At 40.5% G+C, this 19,180-nt stretch overlaps 1 protein-coding gene across 3 annotated transcripts in view; it reads left to right on the plus strand.

Moving 5' to 3' along the window:
* Positions 1–716: 716 nt before the first annotated feature.
* The window catches only part of AOPEP (aminopeptidase O (putative)), a 427,259-nt gene continuing 408,795 nt past the window's right edge, over positions 717–19,180 (plus strand). The window contains exon 1 of one of the 3 annotated variants that reach the window (XM_060200473.1): positions 717–871. The gene's annotated coding sequence lies outside the window, so the exon portion shown is untranslated. The remainder of the gene's footprint in view (positions 872–19,180) is intronic. The other 2 variants (XM_060200471.1, XM_007539869.3) reach the window with 2 other exon arrangements.

The following is a 19,180-nucleotide window of genomic DNA, read 5'->3' on the forward strand; positions in this document are numbered from 1 at the left end:
CCCTTCTGCTGGTTGCTCTTCTTCCAGCTCCTCAGATTGGACCTTTTCTTTGCTCGGCTGAATGAATCTCTGCAGAGAGGACTTCCTCATTATCTCAAGTTATAGGGGTAATCTTTCTTCTGCATGTGCACTTATGATCTTTGCATACATTTACACATTTATTGCATATGTTTGTGAGTAATTCAATACTTGATTGCTCAGCTAAAAAGTCATTTCCACAACGGTAGGCACAGTGTCTCCTTTGCTCATGGCTGAATCCCTTATTAGGAAACAAAGCTTGCCTAGCACTTAGTGGGCTATAGTTAACGGTGGTAAATGAATTTGTAGACGTCAATCATATACAACAGAGGCATATTGAAGCAGGGTTAACAAGAACACTTCTGAATCTCAATAACACTTTTCTGTTACTTTTACTTTATTTACTGAATAGAGACAGCCAGAAATCGAGAAGGAAGGGGTGATAGGGAGAGACACCTGCAACACTGCTTCACCACTTGCAAAGCATTCCCTCTGCAGGTGGGGACAGGGGGCTCGAACTGGGGTCCTTGCGCACTGTACCATGTGCGCCACCACCCGGCCGCTCAATGACATTTTTTAAGAGTCCACACTATTTTGCAATTAAGAATTTTTTCTAGGATAACGGGACAACCTTAAATTAACATCCCGCAAACAGGCTAAGCTATTGGCTTCCCAAGCCAGAGGCTGGTGCGCGCTTGCGCAGACTCTCCGCCGCCAAACTCTTCCCCAGGGGCTGGGCCAGGCGACCCGCGACCCGGGCGCGGGTGAGTGACGTCACGCGTGGCGTGCCGGGTAGCCCGTGGTAACCCTGGGTCTGCGGAAGTGGGAACCGGAGGGCTGTCGGCTGAGGCAGGTAATCGCGCTTCCTGCTGGGTCCCTGCCTTGCTCTGCTTTTCCAGACGGAATGGCATTGGGGACGACAAGGCCCGCTTCTGCTCACGCTTTCCGTAGGACAGCGGGGACGCCATTCACTTCGCAGTTCTCCTAGAATTGGCGAGGGGGGGGTGCGGGGGTCGAACCCGTCCATGAGACTTGAGTGATCGCTGCTCCCCGCCCCCTTTTCCGGGGTGTCTTTGGGCTCGGAGTCACCCCTCTGGCGGCACATACTCGTTCTCTTCCTTTTTTTTGCTTCCCGGCCCTTCTCCTTTTCTAAGCCCAGGGAAACTCATTTCCAGCATTGCTTACGGAGACAGGATAGTTGCGATCATGATGATTTTCACTTAGCAGTGAAACCCACCTGCTTTACTATCACTGCAGAGTCCTCACCAACAGCACCGAGCTTTGAGTTTGGGTGTCCAGGGCAGTCTTTCTCGGTCGGTGTGGATGGAGTTTTGCTGCTTGGTGCGTATGTTTTGGGGCGGAGTCTAAATAACGTCAGAGTCTATTGTAATAAAAATAATGCACATGGATCCAGCCAGCTGTTGCGATGTACAGAACATTTGTTAACATCTCATGCACACGAGTTTCCCTTTGGTTTTCATGCAGCGAGGACAGGTATCACTCTAGTAGGGAAGGTAGCCACCCAAATAAATAAGCAACAGTAGCCCTCTAGGAATGTTTAGGTTCCCGGGTGATTAGCAGTAGGATTCATCCTGGGGATGAAGAGGTTCAGGATCCTTAACTAAACTATCGGGAATAGATATGGGAGGAGAAACTGGATTCATTGATGGTTTGGTTTTGTGTTTTTGTGTTTCAGGTATGTTCCATTTTTTAGTAGAATATGCTGGACTGGATATGACTCTGAGAAGTCTATCAATGGTTTACTATTTTCTAACATTAGAATAAATTGGTAAAATTAGGCTCTTCCAGTACTTAGGGGGGCAAGTGAATTAGGGAATAGTAGTAATTGTTCTAGTTGCTCATTGTTGACCACCTGCTATATTGTAGCCACTATGTTTCAGTCTTTGCTTGTATTTCCTTCTCTGTTAGAAATTTCCCCCCATTTACAGAGAAGGTGGTAAGTTTAGTCATGTGAAACTACAGTAACTTGCCCAAAATTGTTATGTACAAGTAAATGTATTTACTGTCGACTGTAAAACATTAATCTTCCCATAAAGGAAAAAAAAAACTTGCCAAAAATTAACAGTACCTCATGGGGCCAGGATGTACGTTGAGGGCGGTGTATGATTTCAAAGGCTGCACTTAAGAAAAATAATGTTAGTATTAATTATCAAACTTGAGACTTTTTACAGTAGTCACCCTTAATTTGGTCTTTAAATGTTGGCTAATTTTCCCTGCTTTTCTGTCTTAAGTACTGTTGCCTTACCAGGGTGAAGGTTATCAGTGACCATTTTTTTTTGAGAGAAGAGGGGGAGATAGAGAGGGAGAGAGAAAGAGACATCTGCAGACCTTCTTCACTACTTGTTAAGCCCCCCCACACACACACAGGTGAGGAGCAAGGCTCAAACCCTGGTCCTTGTGCTTGCCCTTGTGCTTAGTACTATGTGCACTTAACTGTTGACTGTAAAACTAATCCCCAGACCATTTGTTTTTGATAAAGTAGTTGGTTGATCATGACTTCCTGATCCAGATAGTTACTGTGTTCTTTATACTGACAGCATGTTTTCAAATAGCCAAGGGGAGGAGGAGCCAAAAAAGTAGAGCTTTCATTTCTGTTTCTAGTTTAAGGGATATTGTAGTGGTTTAAATTATGGTTTACCAAATACATGAGGACCCTTTCTACTCCTGAATTTATTACCAGTTGATTTACACCTCCATATATGATTCTCTGCACAAAAGTACTGTTGTACTCCAGTTATCATGATTCTGGTTTTTATTTTTTTATTATTTTTATACCAGAGCACTGTTCAGCTCTGGCTTATAGTGGTGCTGGTGGATTGAACCTGGGCCTTTTGGAGCCTCAGGCATAAAAGGTTTTTGCATAACCATTATGCTATCTCCCCAGTCCCAGTTAGCATGATCCTGTATGGGCAAGTATTAATAGCTCCTACAGAACCACCACTGTGCATTGGCCACATCTAATAGAGATTATCTCCTCTGTGTGTGTGTGTATGTGTGTGTGTGTGTGTGTGTGTGTGTGTGTGTGTGTATCCAGTGAAATAATGTCCCTTGTAAAATTTGCAAGGTTTGTAAACCATTTTCAAATGTATTTTGAGGCAAAGTCAGCTAATAGTTCATATTGACTCTTGTCTCTCTTTTTTTAAATCAGCACACTGCTCAGCTCTAGCTTATGGTGGTGCAGGGGACTGAATTTGGGCCTCTTGAGCCTCAGGCATGATAGTCTCTTTGCATAGCCATTATGCTATCTACCCTGCCCAATACTGACTCTTGATATCCATAGATAGGAACTTGAAAATAAGTGATCTGTCCTTTTATTTTATCCCACCAAGTCATGCTAAAATTTCCTGGTGAAGATGTAGGCTATATTTTTAACTTTCAGCTTTAAGCACATTCATAATGTTGTTTAATTATAACCGTTTTCTGTTTCTAGAATATTTCCACCATCTGGAACAGAGGTGCTGGTACCCATTAAACAGTAACTCCTCATTTCCCACAGGCCACCGTCATCCCTTCACCCAGGTTCCCTACCCCAGCTACTGGCAACAACTGTTCTGCTTTCTGTCTTGATGATTTTTTTTTTTTTTCTGTTTTAAGTAGAACCATGTATGTATCCTTTGTATCTTGTTTCTTTAAGTTAGGAGGGTTTCAAGGTTTGTTTTTATTGTAGCATGTATCAGAATTTCACTCTTTATAGTTGAGTAATATTCCCTTGTATGTATATATCACATACTTTATTGCCAGTGTTATATTCTCTATACTTCTCCTTTAATATGATATGAATTTAATGCTTGATAATTTGATTTGTCACCTCCTAGAGGATAGGAATGGCGATGACAACTGAAATAGTGTGGACATTAACAAAAATACCTTGCAACAATGTTAAATGGAATCTTGAGCCGATCCTTTTACTTTTTCTCTTGTCAAATATCTTGCCTTACATTAGTAAGGAAAACAATAATGACACTACCGAGTATTTTGTGTGTTTATAGTATGCCAGGCACTGTTCCAAGGCCATTACCTATGAAGCACTATCTTCTTTTTAAATATTTGTTTATTTGTTGCCCTTATTGTTTTATTGTTGTAGTTATTATTATTACTGTGATCATTGTTGGCTAGGACAGAGAGAAATGGAAGTGGGGAAGACGGGGAGAGAAAGATAAGACACCTACAGACCTGCTTCACCGCTTGTGAAGTGACTTCCCTGCAGGTGGGGAGCCAGGGGGCTCCAACCAGGATCCTTATGCCGGTCCTTGAACTTTGTGCCACCTGCGCTTAAGCCACTGTGCTACTGCCTGACTCCAAAGCACTATTTTCACCTATGAAGAACTATGATATACTCTCATTGTTCTGTTTTACAAATGATGAGGCATATAAAATGATATAAATTGTTAAAAGTTATTAGGCTGGAAGATGGTGCAATTGGATTTGAACCCAGACTTTAACTTCAGAGTTGATGTACCCTAAGTTATGAATGGACACTTAAGTCAATACTAACTCTGCAGTATAAAAAAGATTGCACTTTTCACAGCTTAGTTCATAGTGTCTTTCTTTACAAACCTGTCTTTGAAATGCATCTCTAGTGTTTTTTTTTTATTATTTCATATTACATATATATGTGTGTGTGTTGGTATTTGACCTTTGCTATTGTACAGTTCCTCCTCTTCTGTGGCAGAAAGAGCTTTTTGTCAGTCTGGGGTATAATCATAAGCCAGAACTGAGCAGTGTTCTGGTTAAAAAAAAAAGAGGGGGAGTCGGACGGTAGTGCCAGTGGGTTAAGCGCACGTGGCACAAAGCACAAGGACCAGTTAAGATCCCGGTTCAAGCCCCTGGCTCCCCACATGCAGGGGAGTCGCTTCACAGGCAGTGAAGTAGGTCTGCAGGTGTCTATCTCTCTTCCGCTCTACCTCCCCTTCTCTCTTAATTTCTCTCTGTCTCTATCCAATAACAAATAATAAAATAAAATAAGATAAAAAGAGGGAGATTTTTGTTCATAATGGTGTTATTGACTGTCAGATGGTTTATATATTACACTCATTTTGTTGCAAACTCACTACTTTGTGTTGCTTGATTCCTGAATAAATTACCTTTGAAATACATTTTTATGTAATAAACTTTACTATCATTTTTCTTCTGTGTACATTTTATTTCTTTGTCTCTGATAGGAACCGGGATAGATTTGGTTTATTTTGGCAGCAAAGTAGATACATCAGTCTATTTCTTTTGGCACCAATAAAATCTTGCAATCATGGTGCATAGATGGAGGTGTGAATTGCTTGAGGAAAATCTGGTAGACATAGAACTATGGAATGAATGTCAAGGATTTAAAGGGCCTTTAGAGAGATCTCTGTGTCATATATCATTTGAGAATATGGAGCCTGGAATGATGAAAAGATTTGCCTGTTATGTTCATAGAGCATGCATGCCCAAAGAATGAAGAAGCAAGATTGTTTAGTTAAGGTTCTAAGAGTGATAAAATACAGGGGTCGAGCGGTAGCGCAGTGGGTTAAGCGCATGTGGCACAAAACGCAGGGACCGGCTTAAGGATCCTGGTTCGAGCCCCCGGCTCCCTACCTGCAGGGGAGTCACTTCACAAGCGGTGAAGCAGGTCTACAGGTGTCTATCTTTCTCTCCCCCTCTCTGACTTCCCCTCCTCTCTCCATTTCTGTCCTATCCAACAACGAACAACATCAACAATGGCAATAATAATAACCACAACGAGGCTACAACAACAAGGGCAACAACAAAGGGGGAAAAATGGCCTCCAGGAGTGGTGGATTCATGGTGCAGGCACTGAGCCCAGCAATAACCCTGGAGGAAAAAAAAAAAGTGATAAAATAGACCACTTTATCCAAAGATGATCATAAAGCAAGAATTCTCAGTTTCAGAAAAAAAATTATAACTTTCTATTGTAAGGGACTACCATGTGCCCTGTAAGATATCTAAAATACCTGATGTTATACCTACAACATGCCAGGAGCTGACTCCTCTAGTTGAAAATGTGTCCAGATATTGCCACCATGGCCATCCTCACGTGAAACTACTGCTCTGGAGTCAGAAGGAATATTTAGATTGGGGACAATGGAAAAGTGGAAGAAATGAAGTCTTAGTGAAACATGTAAAACCATTGGCAACCAGGAACAGACATAATAAGGGAGGGTAGACAGTTGTGTTTTCAAGTTGGACTATGGAAATTAAATATTTCAGAAGTGGAGCTGTCCAAAATATTAGAGACCTCAAGAATAGACCATTGTTTTGTTGAGTGGAGTGGAGGCAATGTTATTAGCACTAGAGGTGATCTGGAAGGAGGAAATAACTTATAACTAGGAGCAAGTTACTATAGCAGACTAGGAGTCCATAGTTGTATATCAATATAAATATGTATCTAAAGTCTGAAACTATACTCTGAAGGTCCTATAATATTGTAAACCTATGTTAGATCATTAAAAAATAACAAAGGCAAAAGCAGCCATGGATAGTCTAAGAGATTCTGAAGTGAAACTAAAACTAAAACTTTGTGGATGTTCGTTTAATTATTCTATTAAGTGTTTCTTAGCTCCCCCCCCAACATTATCAATTTCTTTAAGTTGCACCTCAGTATTTCCAAAATAAATGAAATAAAATATTTTAATTAAATAATTACTTTGGTTTCTTTTTCATTACTTTCTTTTAAAATTATATTTATTTATTTATTAGATAGAGACAACCAGAAATTGAGAGGGAAGGGGGAGATAGGGAGAGAGACAGAGAGACACCTGCCGCCCTGCTTCACCACATGCAAAGCTTTCCCCCTGCAGGTGGGGACCAGGGGCTTGAACCCTTGTCCTTGTGCACTATAACATGTGTGCTCAACCAGGTGTGCCATCACCTGGCCCCTTTTTCATTACTTTCTTGGTATGATGTTGTGATCCTTTACCTCTAGATATATTACCTTTCAATTGGTCTTGGTTTAGTTGGTTATCTGTGACATAATTGGTTAGCACATTCAAAAGATCCTGGTTCTGTCAGTGTGAACTACTGTCACACTGCTTCTTTTGCATTTGCACAACTATTTAAAGTCTACTCTCTTTTGTAGACAAAATGTTTACATATCTTTAAATCTTACAACTGAGAAGTATTCTTCTTTCCCTTACTCCCCCAACCTTGTCCCTATTATGTTTTTTTTTCTTTCCTTTGCTTCATATTAAATTTTTTATTTCTACTTTATTTGAAAGGGCTGAGAAATTGAGAGGGAGAAATTGAGAGTTAGGAAGGAAGGAAAGAAGGAAGGAAGCAAGGAAGAAAGCGGCCTTCACACCTGCTTCACCACTTGTAGGCATACCCCCTGCAGGTGGGGAGCAGGGGTCCTTGCACATAGAAATATGTGCATTCAATTGGGTGCACCACCACCCAGGCCCCCTCCCTTGTTTCATATTTCTTTATTGTCTGACTGGCCTTGTGCATATAGTATTTCACCACTCTCAGAGAGAGAGAAGGAGAAAAAGCATAGCACAGATGCTTCCCCAGTGTTAAAGTGTTTCCGGGTGACATGCTCCCCAGCTAGATGCACGGCACAGCAGGTGTCCGACTTAGGTGAGCTGTCTCACCAACCCGTTGTGTTTATTAGTAAAATCTGTACAGTATTGACCAAGAAGCAGTTACAATGGTTTCAGTAAAAGGGACAAAAATGACTTGTAGAATATACCTAATTGCTTTACCTATGTCTGAGAAATCTATTTCTAGACAAGCTTGTTTTTTTTTTTATTTCCTTATCTTAATGAGATTACTCTGCATTATTCATCAAGAAAGAACAGGTATTACTAACATCCACCTCTTTGACCAAGCATTCGATATCCTTATCCACAGACACAAACTGTTCTTATATTACAAGTATTGTTATAGCAAAATGGGAAATGAATGGGTGGCATTAAAGTCTTGACATTTTTATCTGACTCTCAAGCAAATTATTATTATTATCATTATTGTTTATAAAAAGGAAACACTGGCAAAACCATAGAATAAGAGGGGTACAACTCCACACAATTCCCACCACCAGAACTCCGTATCCCATCCCCTCCCTTGATAGCTTTCCTATTCTTTATCCCTCTGGAAGTATGGACCCAAGGTCATTGTGGGTTGCAGAAGATGGAAGGTCTGGCTTCTATAATTGATTCCCTGTTGAACATGGGCATTGGCAGGTCGATCCATACTCCCAGCCTGCCTCTCTCTTTACCTAGTAGGGCGGGATTCTGGGGAATTGGAGCTCCAGGACACATTGGTGAGGTCGTCTGTCCCGGGAAGTCTGATTGCTATCATGGTAGCATCTGGAACCTGGTGGCTGAAAAGAGAGTTAACATATAAAGCCAAACAAGTTGTTGACTATTCATGAACCTAAAGGCTAAGCAAATTATTTTTGTGTAGAAGTTCCTCTATTTGCTATAATGTAAAAAATAGTTTATGAAAAGGGATATCCTTCTGCACCCCATAAATCTTGGTCCATACTCCCAGAGGCATAGAGAATCAGGAAGTTTCCATTGCAGGGGATGGGACACAGAACTCTGGTGATGGGAACTGTATGGAATTGTACTCCTGTTATCTTAGAAACTTGTTAACCATTATTAAATCACTAATACATTTTTAAAAATATTTATTTATTCCCTTTTGTTGCCTTTTTGCTTTATTGTTACAGTTATTGATGTTGTTGTTGTTGGATAGGACAGAGAGAAATGGAGGGGGGGAACAGAGAGGGGAAGAGAAAGATAGACACCTGCAGACCTGCTTCACTGCTTGTGAAGCGACTCCCCTGCAGGTGGGAAGCCAGGGGCTCGAACCAGTATCCTTCCGCCAGTCCTTATGCTTTGTGCCACCTGCGCTTAACCTGCTGCGCTACTGCCCAACTCCCCAAAATTTTATAAAGGAATATTCTGTGGTTTCTAAATCCCCTATCAGTCATTAGTAACATTTTATGTTCTTTATTTCCATATTTAAATATGAATATTTATAAGGAAAAGATTAATTTACTACCTTGATAAATAGAGATGATCAATATTTCATGCAGATCTGATTTGTTCATGTGTTTCAGATATACTTCTCAAAGGAAAAATGGGTTGCTTTCTTGAAACTTTGAAAATGGACATACATAATAAATACAGACCACAAAGTATGCCAGAAAATAATACTTTGTCACATTTGTTGAACTTAATAAAACATAATAGCATTACATCACATCAGTTACTATTCTCTTTGCATAACCATTATGCCATCAACTAGTGACTGATGGCACTGATCAATTTGAGCTCACTCTGCAATTAAGCTCAGACCTAGACAAATACAAGATTCTTGGACAAATAGTTGTCCAAGAACTTCACCAGTTGTTATGACAGATCTTTTTGGTTTGGAACATTTTTTAACATCGTTTCTAGTAAATAAAGAGGGGTTTTCTGGGTTCTTAAAATACAGGTACAGTATATGCTATCTTCAGTGATTGGACTGGTTTGAGAAAGCCATAGGTTTACCCTACATGGTAAAATTTTAATGTTCTGCAGTATTTGGAGCACTTCAGTAGCTTGGGGCTAATACTTGAAGCAACCTTTAGGTTCTTTCCAGTTTACTGTATCTCTCTAATTTCTAGGTTTACCATTCTTCTCTTTAGCATGTAACAATCTTGAAGGAAAATAAACTGTTTAAATTTATCTTTGATAATTTCTTTTTTAAACATATTTATTTATTCCCTTTTGTTGCCCTTGTTGTTTTATTGTTGTAGTTATTCATATTGTTATTATTGATGTCATCATTGTTGGATAGGACAGAGAGAAATGGAGAGAGGAGGGGATGACAGAGAGGGGATGACAGAATGATAGACACCTGCAGACCTGCTTCACCGCCTGTGAAGCGACTCCCCTGCAGGTAGGAGCCGGGGGCTGGAACTGGGATCCTTATGGTGGTCCTTGTGCTTTGTGCCACATGCCCTTAACTGCTGTGCTACCGCCTGACTCCTCCCCTTTGATGTTTTCTAACTGATTTTAACATGGGCCCCTGAATTGTCAGTTTACATCTCTAAACTTACAAGGCCCCTAAAGATATCCCCCTGTTGAGGGACTGCCCTGGCCAGCGGGGCGGTGAACAGGGGCTAGGAACCTAAAGATCTGGAATGACAGGGACAAGAGACACGAAAGAACGACAGCAAGACAGGTTTCTGATCAAGCTGCAAAATTTTATTGTGTTCACAGGCATTATAAGGCTTTGGGAAAAAGGGGGGAGAGATGCTGGAGGAGGAGGAGGGGGAGCAAACTTCAAAGTGGTATGTTCCTTGCAACAAACAATGGCCGAAACCATGTTTGTTACCACAACTATGTGTTGTCTCTCTTGATTACTGATAAATGGTTTACCTGAGGGGAAATGGCCTGCCCAGGGGGGAAATAAAACTTGTCTCGAGGGCTTCCATTGTTTCAAAGCTTATCAAGCAGAGAAATGGTTCCTGGCATCTCATCCCTTCATTATAATTTAACTTGAGGCAGGCAGTGGGGGTGAGCAGCAGAGACCTTAACAGCAGATTTGGTGGGCATAACCAGAGGGGAGAAGTATTGACCCGATTCCTCACACGGGGTGAATGTAAAACCAATCTTCCCGCATCTTATAAGGCTCTCGGTGTCTTTTTGGGGAGGGGAGGGAGGGCCATAGTTTCCAGGGAAACAATTTTTGTTGCTGACACCAACCTCCATGCAAATCAGGTTTGCTTCACGGGGGACTCAGAGGCAGATGATAGGGTCCTCCCCCTGCAGTGCTTTGCCTTGCACCCCTTACTGGTGTCCTTGCCCTGCCAAGGTTGGATGTCTCGATGCATAATTCTGAGTTTTATGCCATCCGAAAAGGAGGTCTGTCATCTTCAGGTTCAGCCAGGCCTCTCAGCCAAATCAAGTCTGTGATAATGTATTTGTAAAGGTTTTGATGCCAAGGAGTCAATCTGCCATTTTATAAAATCAGTAATCTTATTAAAGATAAAGGGTCTTAAGGTAATCATTAACAAAAGACTAATCAAGGGTCCCATAAGAGGCTCTGTAGTGACTCAAGACTATTTGTGATGGAGTCTATAACCTGTTGTAATTTGTCAAAAAATTCATGGGAGGAATATATAGAGTGTCCTAGCATGCCACCAGCAAGTCTAAGGGAAGCAGTCAGTGGATGTTATGTCCAGGGGAAGAAACACAGCACGTCTGGTCCTCTTGGTGGTCGTCAGCACCAACTGATGAAATTCTTCTTCTTCATAGAGGGTCAGCTGTGGAACAAGCAAAACTAGGAGGCAAGGACCAGGTAGAGAAGAATTGACATGAAAATATAGGATGGTGTTGTACCAAAACACAGAGGAGGTGCATACACATTAGAAGTTAAGGTGAGGTTCCTTGAACATCGAGGAATATTTTGAGAAAAGTGAGCAGTCAATAAACATGCAAAGATGAAGTCAGCAGTGGTAGGTCAGCAGAAAGAGAAGACTTGGATAGGCTGGTGCGGTTAGCTGGAGTATATACTGCCATGGCGTCCTTTGTGGTAAGGACTTGCCAACAGGGACTCTGTGGATTTTGTAAGAGCAATAATGTCATCCACCATAATAAAAGGAAAACAAACATGGACATCCAGTGTTGAAAAAGAAAAAAAGAATATGTCTCTGTGACTGGAAAAGTGATACAATAAATGGACAATTCGAATTTTTGTAAATATTAAGGTTTAGTATAGTTACTTCATTGACACTTTAGCCAACTGAATATTGGGGGGTGCATTCTCCTTTTTTTTTTATTAATTGACCTTAAGGGTTTTAGTTTTTCTTGTTTGAGCTGTAGCCCACATAAATTTGGAAAAAATATCAACTGAGGAAAAAAAATGTTTTTGTTTACTAAACATGGGCAGGTGAATTACATCAATCTGCCAGAGAGCATTGGCTTTTATCAATGGAGATTAATCTTAAAAGTCTGAATAGCAGGATCTTAATTAAACAATGCAGGAGCCAGTAAAGTGCTCTCACTATGGCAGGTCAAGTGTTAAAATTTTAAGAGGCTTGTAAAAAAAATGAGAAAAATTTTAGGATATGAGTGACTTTAGGAGTCATCACACACCCATAAATAAAAAATGAAAAATGTTTAGTTTTAAATCTTACCATATGAGCAGTCAGTTCTTCATGTGCAGATGTACCTATAATTATTTATTTAGGGAGAGAACTTGTACCAAGTTAATTGATGATCTAATGGTTAGAATTGGCTTGAATTCTTTCATATGATTTTAGAAGGCTCTTTATTAGAATATCCCAATATGTTATAGAAAGTCAATACCTAATGTGTTGACATGATAAAATGTTTACCATTTTTTAGCATTATTTTAAACTGATTAGACAGTTTAAGCACACTATTTTAACTTTAGTTTACTAAGATCTTTACTCATCACAAGGCTATCATGAGTAAGCATAGATATAAAACTCTTAATAGATTTTGCTCCTTAGAACTCTAATATGGCAACTTAAAAGGCTAAAATAAAACCTCATAGTTTAAATGTTCAAAATAATAATTTTGTTAAATCAGGATTTGCCAAAACAAATCTTCTATCAGACCAAAAACACCATTTGCCAAGAATAAATCTCTGACAGCGACTTAAAACAAACCAGATAATTTTTAAAAACAGAAAGATATAAAGAGGAAAACCAGAGCAAAAGCCTCTGGCATGTAAATAATTAACATAACCATTGTGTTATCTTTTACTAACCCAAGCCAGTCTTAAACAATTTTAAGTAAAATGTTAAACTTTGTTTGTTAGGATCTTTGTTTATCACAAAGCTACCACACTCTTAGGGCAGCTATGAACAAGGGTGGGTACACAACTTAATTGATCTTTCACTTTGATTTGGATAGGTAACTTAAAAAGCTAAAATAAACCTTATAGCTGAAATGTTAAAATAAATTTTTATTTTTAACATTTTACACTAAATAATTTTGTTGAATCACATCTGTTGAATAAAAATTTTTTATCAGGCCAGGAATATCATGTTTAACCTTTTTTTTTTTTTTCCTCCAGGGTTATTGCTGGGCTCAGTGCCTGCACCATGAATCCACCGCTCCTGGAGGCCATTTTGCCCCCTTTTTGTTGCCCTAGTTGTTGCAGCCTCGTTGCAGTTATTATTGCCATTGTTGACGTTGCTTTGTTGTTGGATAGGACAGAGAGAAATGGAGAGAGGAGGGGAAGACAGAGAGAGAGGGGAGAGAAAGATAGACACCTGCAGACCTGCTTCACCGCCCGTGAAGCGACTCCCCTGCAGGTGGGGAGCCGGGGGCTCGAACCGGGATCCTTACGCCAGTCCCTGCGCTTTGCACCACGTGCGTTTAACCCACTGCGCCACCGCCCGACTCCCATTTAACCTTTTTTTTTTTTCTTGCAAGGCCACTGCTCTACACTGACTGGGTTATTAGAAAGCCAGTTCAAGCATGGAATTAACAAATTAACAAACAGTGGCAGTTGGTATTGGGGTGCTGGTAATATTTAGAATTTTTACAAGAGTGAGAGAGACTACAGAGGCGTTTTACCACACCTAGAGATCTCAGAAAATCTTTTAACTAATGAATTGATGCTGATATTAGCTATCAGAAGGACGAAACTGTCCTATATTTTACTTTGGTAAAGGTGTGCCAACTCTATGAGTCGGGATCTTTAAAACCACATTTAGCTTAACTAAATCTTATTTAAAACTTAAAATAAACTTTAGTTACTTAGGGGTTAACACACCTTAATGAAAACAAGGCTAGCAGACAGACTTAAAACAGACATTTTTGGTGAAAAGAAAAATTTTCCCTTTGAAAAGCGACTTTTGGATTTCTAACTCAGACTCTCTACCCCCCCCCCCAGGAGGGGCGTTAGTGGCTAGGGAATGATTCACTGCAGTCTTTGCCAATCTGTGGAGCAGTAGCTCTGTGCCGTGATTGGCTGCACGGACAGAACAGGTGGGCTTAGTTTACCACCACGCACTGAGAAGCGCGGAGAAAAATCTTTGAAAGTTCTTTTTCTAGGCTAAGGTACATTTTACAGTTTTAAAGAAACAAATCATTAAATTTCTATCAAAAGTGTGTACTGGTTCTCTGATTAATAGCTTTTAAGTTAAAGAGAACGTCTTGTTTGATTGATTTCATTCTTTCTCTAAATAGCTTGCTAGCCAGATAAGATCTCACTCAGAACTGGTTTAAAGCTTTCTGAGAGTAGAGGGAAAAAAGCTGGATCTTTTTGGTTGGATAATTTTAAGATAATGCCAAATCAAGAGCCCACAGTTCTTTAACTAATTGTAAATGTTCTCATTTTTCTTCTATTAATTATCTAAGGGAAGCTGATTTTCGTGCTAGTTGCGGGGGGTCTTAAGGTTGTCAAAGAGGGGTAAATCTTAACTGGAGGGCCCTTAGCAGGCGGCCTCAGGAGCGGGTCTCCTGAATCAGGCATGGGAATAGAGACAGACTCACAAACAGAAGGTGGCCGGGAGTGTCCCTGTAAGACTTTTTCTCCCTCTCTCATGACTCACTGTACATCAGGACAATGCTTATAGACTTTGAGTATATCATTTACTAAATTCCAATAAGAAAAGCCTGGACTGGAATCTTTTCTGGACCAAAGGTCTCATAAAAATCTCTTAAACAGTTTCCTACTCTAGCCTATCTTTTTTCATCAATAGTCCCCTCTAAGGGAAAACATGGACAAACATCACTCACAAAATAAAAAAAAACTTCTTGAGATCTTTTTGAGATCTTTTTTCTTAACCCTTACTCCTCGTGTCTTGAGGGACTCCTTGAGTCCTTTAATGAACAAGTTTTGTTTTTTTAAATTCATGTCCCATGGTATTGCTTACCTCAGCCGCTGTGACACTCCTCCAGATGCGACTCACGGTCGGGTAGTTCCGTGGCGATCTCTGCGAGTCTTTGCGTTATCCCTTCGGCCGCGGTTACTCAGTGAATTCTGGTAGGCCTACCCTCTTGATCAGCGGTGTTCCTAGGTCCAGAAGGCTTCTTTGCCCCACGTCTGGGCGCCAGAATGCCCCGGTCAGCAGGGCGGTGAACAGGTGCTAGGAACCTAAAGACCTGGAATGACAGGGACAAGAGACACGAAAGAATGACAGCAAGACAGGTTTCTGATCAAGCTGCAAAATTTTATTGTGTTCACAGGCATTATAAGGCTTTGGGAAAAAGGGGGGAGAGATGCTGGAGGAGGAGGAGGGGGAGCAAACTTCAAAGTGGTATGTTCCTTGCAACAAACAATGGCCGAAACCATGTTTGTTACCACAACTATGTGTTGTCTCACTTGATTACTGATAAATGGTTTACCTGAGGGGAAATGGCCTGCCCAGGGGGGAAATAAAACTTGTCTCGAGGGCTTCCATAGTTTCAAAGCTTATCAAGCAGAGAAATGGTTCCTGGCAAGGGACAATGCAGGACACAGGGGACCTGGGGAGCACGGACACTTTGTTTTCATTGTGTTTGCACACATGGAACTGGCATGCACACCAGCACACTTTGTTTTAATTGAGGTAGGTGCACGTTGGTGGAGATCTTTCTCACTGCACTATTTGAAGGATGATGGGGGAGGCGTTTGTTTCATTGGGTCAATGAAAAGTGGGTCCCGGTGTGACATAAGAAGGGTATAAAAGGGAGGGGCTTGATCTTTGGTCTGTAATTTTGGACTCAATCTAGAGTCCATTGGGAATCTGTTCCCTGAGCTTTAACCCTAAAATTAATTCTAACATAACTTTTGTACAGAACTCATCTCAAACTGTAATAATGGACAAATTTAGCAACTGCACACCTGTCATGCATGCTTCTCTTGAAATTCTTTTCCACCGAAACCGCATTGAACCCCAGAAGGGAATCTTATCACCCCTAGAAACCCTTCTACACCACCATCTGATCATCACTGGGGCTTTTCCATTCCAGGATGACTTTGTCAGATAAAAAAGAGAGAGAGACAGAGACAAGCAGAGAGAGTGAAGGAGACCACAGCTCATTTTCCTTCAGTGCAGTGGAGACCAGGCTTGAACCTAAATCGTACACATGGCAAAGCAGCACACTCTCAAAATGAGCTATTTTTGCCAGCCCAACTTCTAAAGATCTTAGAAAGATACTTAAGTTAGATCAAGTGCTTTTTCTTGGCTGATTACCAACTGCTTTTTAATTCCCAGAACCTTTTTCCTTTTTTCAATGTCTTTTCTTGAGAGGGATGAACTGAACACATTAGCCAGTTCACTTAGAACCTAGTGCTGGAAATAGATTTTTTTGAACCTTGATGAGACGGACTAGGAAGCCATATAGAGAGAACGCACCACTCATTTATAGTATGTAAATTCTGCATCTCTGTCTGAATGGAGAAATCTGTGTCATTCATTCCCACACAATCTAGACTGAGATCTGAATGCTTCTGATGTTTCTAGAGAATCTTTGAGTTTACACTTGACCCAGATTTGTCTCTAGGATCTCAGAAAATGTAAAATAAATAAACAAACAAAAAGCTCAATGGAGACCACCTGTATGGCTAAAGGAAGTACTTTCCCAAGGCAAAAACAGAAGCATCTCTTGCCCTTTCTACATCTTTCCTGCTGTAATATATATACTTTCTTATAAAGGACTGAAGGACTATTGTTGCAAGATAGGAAGTAGGGCTTAATGGGTCATTTGGAGGCCAAGAACTGGGGGAGATGTAGGAAAGGTCTATCTTTGAAGTTGCTAAGAAGGAACGAACTTATCACCCACAGTGAAAGTTTTGAATTATGGAAGATGAAAGATAATGAACAGCAATTGTCCTGAGCAAGACTTCCTAGAGTAAATAGTTATTGCTTTGACCAGAGGGAACCGTCTTTAGCATAAATGAACTTCACAGTGAATCCTAAGTAGTCTTAGATGATAGAGCGGAATTGAATGAGCCAGTGGTTCTCAAAGTCTAGTCTCTGAACTATAGCAACATTTTTATCACTTGAGGCTTGTTAGAAATGCACATTCTTCATGCTCTGTAGTCTCTTTGCTTCAGGAGATTTTGACTGCACATGAAGTATTAGAAAACCTGGTCTGGGCAGACACAAAAGAGACCTATGAGTGTCTTTGATAGCAAGTTAATGTAACTCAGTAATTCAGAAACATTGGGGGTGCATATGGATTACTTAGCCATCCTATTGAAAATGTGGATTGTTAGTCTCTCTATCTCTGTAGGTTCTGATTTAGTAGATCACACACAGTATCCAGGACTCTGCATTTTTAACAAATACCACACTCCCACCAGCCCACCCTTCCCAATTGACTTCAGTGTTTGTGACCCAAGAAACGACTCCTTGAGAAACACGTCCTAGATTCCTGAGAGGGATGGTGAATTATTTGATGATCATATTTGCCTTTGGGATGGTGAGAGATACAAATGTTTTCATGAATTTCTAGCCATTCACAAATATAATCTTAGTTGTTAATAGTGAAGCCACCTTGTTGCTTAATAATCTCTTATGAAACTGCATAGGGATGCAAGGTTTCTCGAGAAATCTTGTGTAGTCTTACTAGGTTAAAAAACAAAAAATGTCCTTGGGGCTCGGGATATATCATAATGGTTATGTAAAAAGACTCCTGGCTGGTGCCTCTGAGGCCCAGCTTTCTTTCTATCCATAGTACCACCATAAGCCAGAGCTAAGCAGTGCTTTGGTTTGTGTCTCTCTTCCCCTTTGTACCTTTCTCATTAAAATAAATAAAAACATACTTATTTTTTATTGTTGTAGTTATTATTGTTGTTGTTATTGATGTCATCATTTGTTGCATAGGACAGAGAAATGGAGAGAGGAGGGGAGACAGAGAGGGGGAGAGAAAGATGGACACCTGCAGACCTGCTTCACCACCTGTGAAGGGACTCCCCTGCAAGTGGGGACCCAGGGGCTCGAACCTGGATCCTTATGCCGGCCCTTGAGCTTCGCGCCACGTGCGCTTAACCCTGCGCTACCGCCCTGCTCCCATAAATAAAATATTTTTAAAGAAGGCCACTTTAACAGTGTAGCATAAAACTGATAGACTTGAAAATATTGTAGTTCCATTATTAATATTTTTGAATAAATTTTAGAAAAGCTGCCCTTATAGTTATAAAATTACACAATATAGCTTCACAAAGTAAAACAATAAATTAACTTGGGAAGTATGTATTAGAAGGAGTTGTAAGCAAATATGTTAATATTGGGGGCAAAAATACACTTACTTAAAAATTTTATGACTTTTCTTTTCCTGCATAGAGCTATGAAAAATTGTTCCGTCCAGCTTTCAGAAAATGATTAATGATCAGGAACAGGTCCAGAATGCACTGTCCCCTCCCTCTCTCTCTCTCTCTCTTCCCCCTGTTCTCTTGGAGGAGAGACTTTAGGGTTTTTTTTTGTTGTTTGTTTTGTTTTTGTTTTTTATCTTTAAGTCTTGCTGCACTAGTATTCAATTAGGGTTTCTCGAAGTGGATAAGAATAATGATGGTAACCTGTTGTTTTCCCTACTTAAGATGGATAATTTCCAACAGAAGTTATTTTTCGGGAGTCCGGCGATCGCTCAGCGGGTTAAGCGCATATGGCTCAAACTGCAAGGACAGGCGTGAGGATCCCAGTTCGAGCCCCTGGTTCCCCACCTGCAAGGGAGTCGCTTCACAGGCAGTTAAGCAGGTCTGCAGGTGTCTGTCTGTCTCTCCCCATCTCTGTCTTCCCCTCCTCTCTTGATTTCTCTCTGTCCTATCCAGCAACAATGACATCAATAACAACACCAATAAAGCAACAAGGGCAACAAAAGGTAATAAATAAATAAGTATTAAAAAAAAAAGAAGTTATTTTTCCCGGAGTAACTGGAAGGGGCCCAGTATAGGACAGTGCAGGACTTGCATTTGTGATGTCCTGAGTTTGACTCCTGACACCACATAGGATACAGTAATACTCTGGTTCTCTTTCTCTCACTAATTATTTTTAAGTATATCTTATTTTACTATATTATTGTTATTATTATTATTATTTTTTACTAGAGCACTGTTCAGCTCTGGCTTATGGTAGTGTCAGGGATCGAACCTGGGACTTTGGAGCCTCAGCCATGAGAGTTTCTTTGCATAACCGTTATTCTATCTACCCCAGCCCAATTATTTAATTTTCAAAAGTAGTTCTCATTTT

Source organism: Erinaceus europaeus, chromosome 10 (assembly GCF_950295315.1).
Source record: "Erinaceus europaeus chromosome 10, mEriEur2.1, whole genome shotgun sequence".
NCBI classification, from domain to species: domain Eukaryota; kingdom Metazoa; phylum Chordata; class Mammalia; order Eulipotyphla; family Erinaceidae; genus Erinaceus; species Erinaceus europaeus.